Here is a 12578-nt window from a genome sequence, read left to right on the forward strand (position 1 = left end):
CGTTCCAATTTCTAGCTGACTGTTTGAGCCCATAAATTGCTTTGTTCAGCCTATATACAGAATTCTGTTCTCCTGCCTCAAAACCTGGCGCTTGATTCATAAAAATTTCTTCTTGCAGATTTGCGTTAAGATAAGCTGTTTCAATATCAAAATGGTTTACCTTAAACCCACGTTGTGCTGCAAGAGCTAACAATAAGCGTACACTTTCACTCCTTGCAGTAGGAGAAAAGGTTTCATCAAAGCTTTCACCTTTTCTTTGAGTAAAGCCTTGTGCTACCAGTCTGGCTTTGTACTTAACATCACCACCTGCCAAGTGTTTTATTTTATACACCCATCTACAGCCCACTGCCTTTTTTCCTTCTGGCAATGGCTCAATGGTAAAGACATCGTGTTCTGCTAAAGATTTCATTTCTGCTTTCATTGCATTTTTCCACCTTACTATTTCCTGGTGTGGTAACTTTAAAACTTCCTCATAATCACGAGGTTCCTTTTTCACATCAACAGTTTTAGCTTCTTGTATAGTAAACCTTTCTGGAGGTACCCCCTTATTGCTTCTTTGTGACCTTCTAACTTGAACACTCTCCCCCTCTGAACTATCTTCCCCTTCTGATTCATCCTGCTCAGGAGAAATTGGTTCAGTTTTAGGAGATTGTGTACTGGGATCCTCATCCCCTGAATCCTCATCACTGTCACTTTCAGAACTTTCTTTAATTTGTGGCTTATCTTCCTCAGATTTCACAAATTTATCTGTATTATCAGAATATAACATAACTTCTGAATTTCCATGTAAACGAACCCAACCATCTTGCTCACAAAACTCTGCATGTCTTGATATTACAACTCTGCCACGCCCTAGTGCAAAACGATACCCCTTTGACCAAGTTTGATAGCCAACAAATCTAAGTTTCTTTGCCTTGGGCTCACCTTTCCTTCTCTGTCCTTTTGGGATGTGAACCCAAGCCCAGCAATCAAAAGTTTTAACATGGTCCAAAAAGGGTTTTTTTCCATAAAGCAAAAAATGAGGGGTGTTGTTTATGGTAGAATGAAACAATCTGTTCTGTATGTAGTTAGCACACAGAATTCCTTCTCCCCAATACTTCCTGGATAGGCCAGAATCACATAGCATTGAATCTAACATTGTTTGTAAAGATCTTATCTTGCGTTCTGCAACTGAATTTTCTTCAGGTGAAAAAGGACACGATTTACGGTGACAAATACCACGCTTTTTTAACCAAACTTGGAGGGCTTCAGACATGAACTCGCCTCCACGGTCACTTTGTAACTGGGTAACTTTGTAAGGAAACTGCCTTTCTATATAGTTGATCCAATTCTTAATCAGTTGACCAGTTTCACTTTTGTGTTTTAACAAATATACCCAAGTATACCGGCTATAATCATCCACAAGAACCAAAAAAAACTTTGCTCCTCCTTCAGACTCTGCAAATGGCCCACAAAGGTCTGAATGTACTAAAGCAAATGGCCTCTTGCTAATTCTAGTACTTTCAGGGTAAGACCCTCGCTTACTTTTAGACTCCTTGCAGGTATTGCAGTCTAGAAAAACTGAACATTTTTTCATTTTAATTCCCTTGCTTAATTCTGGCATTTTTGCAATACTGCGGAAATTGGCATGCCCCAAACGACGATGCCACAGATGCTGGCACTCAACATGCAAGGCTCTATTACAGGCTTTAACACATGCCCCAGACTCACTTACTAGCTGGTCTTTCAAAACAAACAAACCATTTTGTAGCGACGCTGTAACCACTTTTCCAGCTTTCTCTATTCTACAGCCTGAACCAGAAAAGGTTACTTTAAATCCCTGCTTAACAAGACTTGTAACTGAAAGCAAATTATTTTCTAAGCTTGGTACACATAAAACATTGGTAAACTTGGTACTTAAACAGTTGATATTCACACTACCCTTTCCAGCTGACTCATGCGCTGTTCCATCAGCTAGTACTACATTTACAGATTTACAAGGCTGCTTTTCTACAAGGGTTTGTGCAGACTTGACAAAAATGTTTGTTGCTGCTGAGTCTAAAATCCAGTCTTGTCCAACGTCGTGACTGGTGCCTCGAACTGCTGCAGAAACATACTGGATTCGATTCTTCCTGTTTCCTCGCTTCCCAGCAAACGCAGGCCGCCCTTGTCTTGTATTTTCTCCCACAGACACAGTGCACTGTCGTACTAAATGCTTGGTTGACCCACAACGATAGCATCTTCTAACTGTGAATGCTGCTTCCTCTCTGTGGTCTACAACCTCTTTAGGATGCCGCTCCTCATCAGTTGCATATCTTTTACTGGACTGCCTCCCATTTCTGGAGTTACGGTGAGGGGTTGTGGCCTTCCTCTCATGGCGTCTTTCCTCCTCATCAAGCAAACGGCCAGTTAAGAAATGCATTGTTAATTGGCTTTCTGGGATTGCTTCCAGAGTCATCACTAAATTGTCCCATGACTCAGGAAGTGAAGACAGCACAATATAAACTTTTCTCTGTTCAGAAAAATGTTCCCCAAGTTCATTTAACTGTGAAAATAAATCACGCATTCTTTGAAGATGTGTTGAAACACATTCACCCTCACTTAGTCTGGCTCGGTACAGAGCTCTCATTAGAGTAATTTTGCTGCCAGCAGTGTCTCTAATATGTATTGCTCTCAGTGCTTGCCAAATCTCACTTGCTGTTTCAAGGTCTCGCACATGAGATAACTGAGACTTCTCTAAACTCAGAATTAAATTGGCATAGGCTTTGTCCTCCAGCCTTTGGTCTGCTTCATCTACTTCTTCATCCTCCTCTTTTACAGGAGGGTTAACAATTGCAGTCCAACATTGTTCTTTCTTTAAAAACGCCTGCATCTGTAAACTCCATGACATATAATTGGACTCTCCCAGTTTCTCTACTGGAAAATAGGAAGCTCCCCCTTGAGCTCCAGCTCCAAGTCCAGCCATGGCACCACCCAGCCTTCAGCTTTCCACTCAGTTCTTACTCACACGTGGCTTGAAGAAATGTTCGGCTCCTGGTCCCAAACAGACACTCCCTGCTGATGCCTTCACACAGCCAGCTGCTTGAGAAACGCTGAGTTGCTTCCAGTCTCTGGGTTCTTTTCACGCTCTGTCTCTGCCCACTCAAGACTGGGGACTGGGCCCATAACCTATTGGAGGGGGATGCCAGCCGGTGGCAGAGGACAGAGTGACTCCAGGAGACATAGGTGTAAAAACACTAAACGGAAAAACGAAGACTTTATTACTAAACAAATAAACACAAGCTCTGGTGGATGTTATTCCTGCAGGCAAGGCAACAAAACTCAGCTTTTTTCCTTTATAGCAACGGTCACCTGCAGCCAATTAATCCCAGAAACTTCTTAAAGGTATACACACATGTTTCTGTGCCGAATGTCCTCTAACACTGCCCACTTTCCCCTCTGGCTCCACCCAGCAGTAGCATGTGGACTACCTAGAAGGTTTTCTAGAAGGTTCCATTTCCCTGGTCTTGACCTCCAAAGCCATGACTAGTTTGTGGCCAGGTTGCTTGAAGGACCAGATTCACACATACAAATCTACTCAGATGCTGAGATCAGCTAGGAAGCCTCTGCTCATAGACCAACCTGTAAGATAAATTAGATTGGCAGGCACAGGAAACAGGGCTATTTTTTAGGCGACCCACATTTGTGTGAACTCCCAGCTGTTGAGCATATTGCCCCCCAAATGCAGACCTTCCAACAGGCCTTGAAGACTCGATTATTTTAAGTTGCTTGCTCTCAAAGGTTTTACAGCGCGGCTTGTATGAGATTCTTTTCAAGTGTTTCAGCTGATTTCCATAGTATACTGCTGTTTTTAAAGGGTTGCTTTATGGTAATTGTGATACTGTGTTTCATGAATTTGTTTTACATCAGCCAGTTTTGTGAGGTCTTTCCCCTAAAAAGCAGCCTAAAAATATTTAAAGGGGAGGAAGGAAACACCCTCCGCTCCCAACAGTGGGGAGCACTATTCTTCCACAGAGAAGATGCTCATCACCAGCTTGCAGGTCAGTAGTCTATTGTCAAAGGTCAGGCACTCTGCTCCAGCCATTGCTCTCAGCTTTGCAAATGTGTGGAGCAGAACAAGCTGCCAGCTTCCAAGGGGGAAGGGATATATTTACTCACAGTCAGCGCTGTCAGACAAGTCAATAGATAAAGGTCTTCTCAACATAGAACTGCAGCATTTAGGCATATTTCTCTTGCTCTATTTGCTGCAAGGGCTCAGTCCAGGCACCCAGGTGGGGATCTTGCAGCCAGCCCACTAGCAGGCCAGACTTCTTGGAGGTGGTTGCACAGAGCTGGTTTCCCAAGCATTTTATAAAAGGTAAAGGGGGGGGGCCCTGACCATTAGGTCCAGTTGTGACTGACTCTGAGGTTGCGGCACTCATCTTGCTTTATTGGCCTAGGGAGCCGGCGTACAGCTTCCGGGTCATGTGGCCAGCATGACTAAACCGCTTCCGGCAAACCACAGTAGCACATGGAAACGCCGTTTACCTTCCTGCCGGAGCAGTACCTATTTATCTACTTGCACTTTGATGTGCTTTTGAACTGCTAGGTTGGCAGGAGCAGGGACCGAGCAATGGGAGCTCACCCCGTCCCGGGATTTCAAACCGCCAACCTTCTGATTGGCAAATCCTAGGCTCTGTGGTTTAACCCACAGTGCCACCCATGTCCCGCCATTTTATAACCAACAGCTAATCCATTCTGCGGTAAGGTTTCACGAATGCTGCAGATGCAATTCTGTAGGTGGAAAAGTGGATCACCACAGGTGCAGCTTGTTGTTTCACGGTGAAAAGAGCTGCAGCCAACCTGCCCCACCCCTAACACACACACACACACACACTTTTTTCAGCTCAGTTATTAATGCTATAGAGGTTCTGCCCTCTTTTGCTTTTCTGGCCACAATGGCTATGTGTGGGAAACTGCCATGGCAATAAAGGCCATGGATCATTTTTGCCATGGTGCACATGAAATCTAAAACCCACCACTGGATTGCATATTTTACGCTTTCCCTGTCTTGGTCCCAGAGGAACAAAATGCCAAGTGGCATAATATACGTTTGTCTTACTAATTTGAAGCAAAGCAATGGAGGTGGAAGAGGAGAGAGAAGGCAGGATTTTCTGATCACATAGAGTTTGGGGGGTGGGGTGTTATACATACAGAAAACTCTCTTTGTGTGTGTAGTTATCGATGCTGCTCCTAAACTGGAAGATGTTCCAGAGACTTTAATTGAATTGCATATTTGCTTATGCATGCATTTGCTTGATCACTATATTAGTCACAGTTGCTTTAGGGTTCATGCTCACAAGAAGAAGCCAGAAAATCAATGTGCACTATTAAAATAAACTAAAGGTACCTTCCCTCACAGAGCAATCATGTCAAATTCCACTCAATTAATGCTCCCCATACTGAATTTAACGTATTGCCAAGCCCCTTGGTTAACTACCTCTGTAATGAAAGTCTCCATGGAAAAATGGCTTAAGTGCTCAAAAGTAATGAGAGGAGAGAATGGCCAGTGTGAGAGATGTGCCATATTTCCTTTCCTAGCAAATCTCTGTTGAATAATTCAGCATAAGATTCATGCTCTCCCTCTTTCTCATATAATTTACTGCATATAACCTGCATATATTTCAACTTCTCACTACTTACTTATACATATGCATACATTTACAAGCTATACCTGGAATGAGGAGATTAGTATGACCTAGTCAAAGTGCTTTATCATACCTGCACAGTTATTCACTGCCATATAGTTAATTGATCAGTAAACTTGTTTTACAAGCTTCCCTCCCCTACTATTATATTAGAAGTTGCAGTAAAACAAAAGTGGGCAACCTCCAGCCCACCAGATTCTGTTGAACTTCAACCCACCAGCCCCAGTCAGCCTGGCCCAATGGTCAGGAACAACAAGTTTTTAATGTTTAACCTTTTATTGTGTTTTTATATGTCTTGGAAGCTGCCTACTGTGGCTGGGGCAACCCAGCCAGATGTGTGGGGTATAAATAATTAAATTGTTATTATTGTTATTATTATTATTAGTTGTTCGTTTGTTAAATTTGTATACAGTTCTTTGTCCAAAGATCTCAGAGCAGTTCACAGCATAAAAATACAAAATAGAAACACAAACTACATGATAAAAACAAGAACAGAACAATAACACACACACACACACACACACACACACACACACACCCTCCAACAAACACATATAAAAGGACATAGAATGTTAATCAGTCAAAGGCCTAGTTGAAGAAGAACATTTTTGTCTGGCGCCTATAGATGTATAATGATGGTGCCAGGCAAACCTCCTTGGGGAAGCATTCCACAATTGCGGGGCACAACAGAAAAGGCCCCTTCTCGTGATGCTGCCATCTGGACGTCTTATGGAGGAGGCACACAAAGAAGGGCCTCAGATGAAGATCTCAGGGTCCTGATTGGTTCGTATGGGGAGTGGTGGTCCGTCAGCTATTGCATTCCTGAGCTGTTTGAGGCTTTACAGGTAAATGCCAAAACCAGCACTTTGAGTTACAGTCCAGCAACATATGGACAGTCACAGTTTCTTCAGCCATCCAGTAAAAGGTGCATGTCTTCCAGTGACAGAGGAAATAATTTCATTGGGTGGTGCCCAAGTAGGCAAACTTCTCTGGCCAGGTGATGGGTGCAAAAATGCATATACTAGGGAAATGTGTGCACATAAATGCATGTATTAGTTAAAATTACATACAAAAATTGCTTTGCAAACATGTGCATAGTAGGAAACATTTGCACAAAAAAGCTTGACAAATTTTTCAAAGGAAGTTCTGTTTAATACAAAAAAGTACACACTGATGCGGAGAAGCTTAGAACAGAATTTAAGATGGGGGAAATGAGCAACTGAGAGAAGTAAAAATTGACATATTTACCCATCCCTACTTTTAAGTTATAAAACATTCTGGACTTCGTGGCAAGATTCAAGAAGTGTAGCCTATCACATGCTGGGGATAGCACTGCATTCAGAGAAGCAAGTACTTTTCCTAATATAAACCTAGGAGCCATCATGATGATTATTCAAGCTGTGAAGGCCTTGTCATTTTTCACATGAATTTGAAGCTGCAAGTTATCATTAGAACGGCAAGGTTTGCCATTGGTGGCAGGAAGTACAGAGAGTGTAATCACAAGCATGGTGCGTAATTCTCGGGTTCCTACCAGGATGGTCACCGACATCCTGCTGAGAGTCTAAAAAGAAGGTCAAGATAGGTAATATTTCTTCCTCCTCTTGCCTCTTTTCTTGAGGCGAAAGCCTTGCCGCCTGCTTTTCATCAGCCGTATCTGAAAAGTCCTGTGAGAACAATCGTAAAATTTGTAACATCCCAACTGTGACTGGACAGCATTGCTCACAGCATTTAATTCTCTGGATAAACTCTGACTTTGTCATGACACTGCAGTAACTTGGTTTCCACACAGCCTGCTAAAACCCTGCACAAGCATTATGCTTTGAGAGACATCACACTCCAGACAAATCTGCAGATCTATCGCACTTAGCTAGATAAAATAAGTTGTCCTGACAGTCAACAAGATTTCGGGAATGAAAAATAGACTGCAGACACTGTTGGCCCAGGCAACAACATAGATCTTAAAATAAGCTTATGATGCTGAGATTCCAAAGGTCACCTGGGAAGTTTCAAAGAAGCTACAAACCAAAGGAGATTCAAACTAAACTAGAGAGAAATGCTTAGAGGGGAGTGGGACTGTGGCTCCTTCCCCCATTCTTCTTCATCCCCAATGGCTTCAATTCAGAAAATTGGGAAGGAGAGCCGACTCACATATACATTCCATGCTGACGCTCCATATGGACAGTGCAAATAGAAGAGGCATAGATACCATGGGGCAAGTCTGTCAGTCCAGTATTTCTCAAATTTGGGTTGCCAGATGTTGTTGGACTACAACTCCCATCATTCCTAGCTACCATGACCAGTGGTCAGGGATGATGGGAGTTGTTGTCCAACAACATCTAGGGACCCAAGTTTGAGAAAGGTTGCGCTAGCCTCTATGTAGTATTATTTATTAAATTTGTATACCGCCCTTCATCCATGGATCTCAGGGCAATTCATAACATAAAATGCATATGGTGGATGTGTTGAAGGGTTACTTGTGAACTGCTGTAGAACATGGCAGATCTCCAAATGAAATGTATGGACCTCAGCATGAAAACTGAGGCACATTTTTAGGAAGTGCAAGGAACAGCATCCAGCATACAAGGGGGTATACTCAAGATGTACGTAACTTGAGTGGTGAGCCCGTTATAGTTCCATCTACACACATACCAGGTTTTGGTCAACCAATTTAATAAATAATAATCAATAAATATTAACCAACACCACCCCTCCCAACTGCAGCAAAAAAATGCGTGTACGTACATATTAGCTTTATTTATAAAAACAAAAAAGATGAAGAACAAAAAAATAAACCAAGTAAACATGCCTAAAACATCAAGTCTGAACAGGGGAGGTGGCAAGGGGGCAGAAAGAGATAGAAAATTGACACCGTGCTGGCTTTGGAGGAGGGAAAGTGGCAAAATGCCTACACTGGACCCTGTAGCTTGGGTACAACTGTCAAGAGACATTGCTGGCAGATGATGATCATGTTAGAAGGCAAGCAAATTAATGCAATCTTGACACTGTGGAGGATGTAACTATGTAACTATGGGAACAGAGTTGGCAAATGGGTTTGTTTGTTGCAAGGTCTGGTCCCTAAGGAACAGGAGAAAGTCAGTAGGTGAAGCTTTCTATCTCCATGCTAAGAATTGCATGTTTTGAATTTCTGTCTGCCATGAAGCTGCTAAATTAGGGTTATCAGAATTAGGGTTACCTCCTGGGCAATGGCACGCCACCCGCCTGTGAATCCTGAGCCTTCCCCAATCTCCTGCCCCCTTCCCCCTTTGTTCTGACAGAGCGGGGGAGGCTCGGGAGTCACAGGCGGGCGGCTGTTGCCCAGGAGGGGCGCAAGGTGCACGGTTTATCTGCCAGGCAAGGTGCAAAGCCCTTCTTTCGCACCCTGTGGAACATAAATATGCAGAGTTTTAAAAAAACTGGGCAACTGCCGCCTGTCCCTGACTCCCGAGCCTCCCCAATCAGTCAAATCAAAGGGGGCAGGAGATCAGGGAAGGCTTGGGAGTTACGGGTGGGCGGTGCCCCATTGACCAGTTTTTTAAAAACTCTGCGCATTTATATTTCACAGGGTGCGAAAGAAGAGCTTTGCACCATGCCTGGGCAACGCCCGCCCGTGACTCCCAAGCCTCCCCTGATCTGTCAAAACAAAGCGGGAAGGGGCAGATCATCAAGGAAGGCTGGGGATATGCATTTGTGCTTGGGCCCAGGGTCTTTTGCCTCACCATCCCCACTACTGGTATGCCCCACAGAGGACCTTAAGGTCCATGAATAATCATAGTTTAGAGGTCCTGGGCCCTAAGGAAGTCAGATTATCCTCCACTAGGGCTAGGGCCTTTTCAATGATGGCTACGACCTGGGGGAATGCTCTGCCCCATGAGACCAGGGCCCTGCAGGATTTAACTTCCTTCCGCAGGGCCTATAAGACAGAGCTATTCCACCTGGCTTTCAGTTTGAACTTAGCCTGATCTTTTATTCCCTTTCCTTCCCTCTCCCTCCCCTTTTTATGAAGATTACCCGCTCTGGGATCCCACAGCTAATTCTCCCCTGATCTCCTCGCTGGCCCAAATAGGACTAATTTAGCCAGCTAGCCCTGGTGATCATCTAATGTTTATTGGATGGATTTTCCCCCTAAATTGATTTTTGAATTCTGAATTTATTGTTATTCACGTTTTATACTGTATTTTATGCTGTTTTTTGTTGCATCAATTAAGTGTTTTAAATTTGTTGTTAGCCACCCTGAGCCCGGTTTTCTGAACCAGGAAGGTTGAGGTATAAAACAAATTTATTATTATTTATTATTACTGATTCCCTGTTGCTACTCAGCTTCAAAAAAAAAAAGTGTCCCTGGATTCATTGAAAAAAATCTGGTAACCATATGCTATATATACATGGTCTCTCTGTCAAATGGGAAAAGGCAGGGAGATAAGGGGTTGGGGACAATGCTGTTTGAACTTTAAAAAGTAATTCAAAGCTAGCCCTGGCAGCAAATACAAACTGAAAAGAAGAAACCTAATCATGACATTCTTCACAGTTAAGAAGCATTTTCCAGTTGTATTGTACTGTTCTGCTAAGGCAGACACATCGGAGAAGGCCAAGGAGTTCATGCAGTCACCAGACCTCCAAGGTGGAAAAATATAATATATGGATGGCTTGAAACAGGAGCGGGGGAATACCACACACAACTATAACGAGGCACTCTGCAAAGTCAGAGTCAATCCTTTGAACTTCAGGGAATCATAATCCATCAATCTGGCTTCTGAAAGATGGATCATCATTTGTTTGGCGAACATGCAGGATCAGTTACAGGAGTGTTCTGGGAATTGTAGTTCAAATGACCTTTCATGTTAGTCAAAACAATAGCTCAAAGTGACTTTCCCACTTACAAATGGATTGTACTTTTCACTCAATGCTCCTGGTGCACAGTTCTTGTTAAAATAAAGTGAGGCAAGGACCACATGAAGCCTTTAGCAACTTAGATACAAAGTTCCCTTTATTGTTTTGCTTCTTTTTTTTAAAGCGAAACCCATCTGGCTAAAGGCAAACATAAGATACAGTATGGCCATAACAGCTAAGCAGCTACAGCAGATGTTGCAGAGACCAGTGAAAAGTTAAACAAAACCTGGCCTGATAGCCTAGAATGTCAGTCTGTATAACAAGTTTGCCCCCCACCTCAAAGAATTGCAAAATGGACCAAAAGGTAGTAAACTCTTCATCCATGCTCACCCCCAATAACTGGGGGTGCCTGCTACAATGAGAGGAGACTTTTATGGGTGCCAATGTGATTTTTCCTCCCACTGCAAATAGCAGACATGGGGAGAAGATTCTGATCAGGATCGTGAGGTCAAAGGGTTAATCGCCTCCACTTCTCCAGTGACATAGTCCTAATCTAGCTCAGGGACTCTTGCACTGTCTATTTGGCCTTTTGCTAGTGGCCACTTTAGGAGTAAGCAATTCCATAAATTAATATGTCGTTTGGAGAACTACAGGGTCTATCCTTCAGCTTTTGCCAATCTGTTTTGTGTGCATTAAAATCACAGCCTTTCCCACCAGAACGGAAGCACAAACCTTTCCTTACCTTGGCACTGCTGCCATGCAATTTTGTATAGAAGCCTGGCAAAATTAACAGCATCTGGCCCTGATCACAGTTAATGCAAGGTGCATGAATTATAATGAGGTGAACAAATTTCAAACGGTTCTTGGTTCACTGAGGGGATGGGAGAAAATGCCTTTTATGGTAGCATCTAAAAAACTATTTCATTCATCGCCCATTCTTTCTCCCAAGTTTTGGTCAGTAGGCAAGATAAAATGCATGCACATGCAAGCTTTTCTTTGCATGTTTGAGGTTTTTTATTTTCTATTTTAACAACAAATTGACAGGGTTTAGATACAGGATTTCAAGGATGAACCTGAATATGAACATTATGAGGTTAGTAAAAGCAACACAGCGATAAAGAGACCTACCATTAAGTGTCTGGTCATCGGTCCTCAAATGCCCGTTCTTGCAAGCCTTCCTGGTAGCGTGTATACAGAACAGTAGGATATGATGCTGGTAGATGATGTGTTCTCATTCTCTCTTTCTGACAGAGGAGGAAGCACAGCCAAAGCACTCTGCTCTTTTCATAGTAGAAGAAACTGCACAGCACTATGGTGGCTTCAGGTAAAAGAGCTGGCAAGCAATTATGCAGCACTGGGCAAGATATGTATTTATTGAAAGAGCTAAGTTTCCAGAAGCTGCTTTTAAAAAGCTCAGACCGGGGAATGAATGCCATCAGCTCCTGAAGAGCCCACCAATGTCCTGAAACAGCTCTGCTGTTCAATTCTTTTGCCCTGTAACTTTACTATTATCATTTAAAATAGCAAACCGCTTTGAATGCTTTAGTAATAATTTGTCATTCAGCTACTCTTGTGGAGGCTGAACAGAGTACAAAATCCATTTATGCAGCAAGTAGTGTAGGAGTTTCTAGCTGTTTTTCACACCTGACACCAGTGCTATTTTTCTAGAAAAAGAGGTGCTGGAACTCACTAGGAATGCTTCCCTTGTTCTCTTATAATGGCAATAGAGCCCAGCTTAGAGGTGCTGTAACTGAATTCCGGCAAGTTCCAGCTGAAAAAAAGCCCTTCCTGACACTATTGGTATGAGCTTTCAGATTCAAGAGATATACCTCATGTCAGTTTTCCATGGCCCATTGCTGTGTTTCTTGGCAAAACAGACAGAAGGTGCCCTCTCCTTTCCCAATAGCAACTTCTGTGGAAAAAGGGTTGGAGGAGGCTAGCTGTAGCAGCTCAGAAGTAAGGAAAGGGTTTTCTAACATGTACAAAGCATTCTCCTTTATTATTACTTCAAAACCTTAAGAGATGTGTTTAAGCAACACAAACAAGTTCTAGGATTAATCAAGCTTAAGTTAAGCTATACCTGCT

General features: G+C 42.9%; 1 long non-coding RNA gene across 2 annotated transcripts; it reads right to left on the reverse strand.

The window, feature by feature from the left end:
* Nucleotides 1-6208: 6208 nt before the first annotated feature.
* LOC309374457 lies at nucleotides 6209-12033 on the reverse strand. Of its 2 annotated transcripts, XR_014170589.1 has the most exons (3): nucleotides 11622-12033; nucleotides 7198-7330; nucleotides 6209-6687 (listed from the first exon to the last, which is right to left on the reverse strand). It is a non-coding gene; the product is annotated as an uncharacterized lncRNA (long non-coding RNA). The 2 variants fall into 2 exon arrangements; XR_014170590.1 differs by having other exon boundaries at nucleotides 6209-7330.
* Between the last annotated feature and the right edge of the window lie 545 nt (nucleotides 12034-12578).

This window comes from Podarcis melisellensis (genome assembly GCF_964234715.1).
Source record: "Podarcis melisellensis genome assembly, chromosome: 7".
In the NCBI taxonomy this organism is placed as follows: domain Eukaryota; kingdom Metazoa; phylum Chordata; class Lepidosauria; order Squamata; family Lacertidae; genus Podarcis; species Podarcis melisellensis.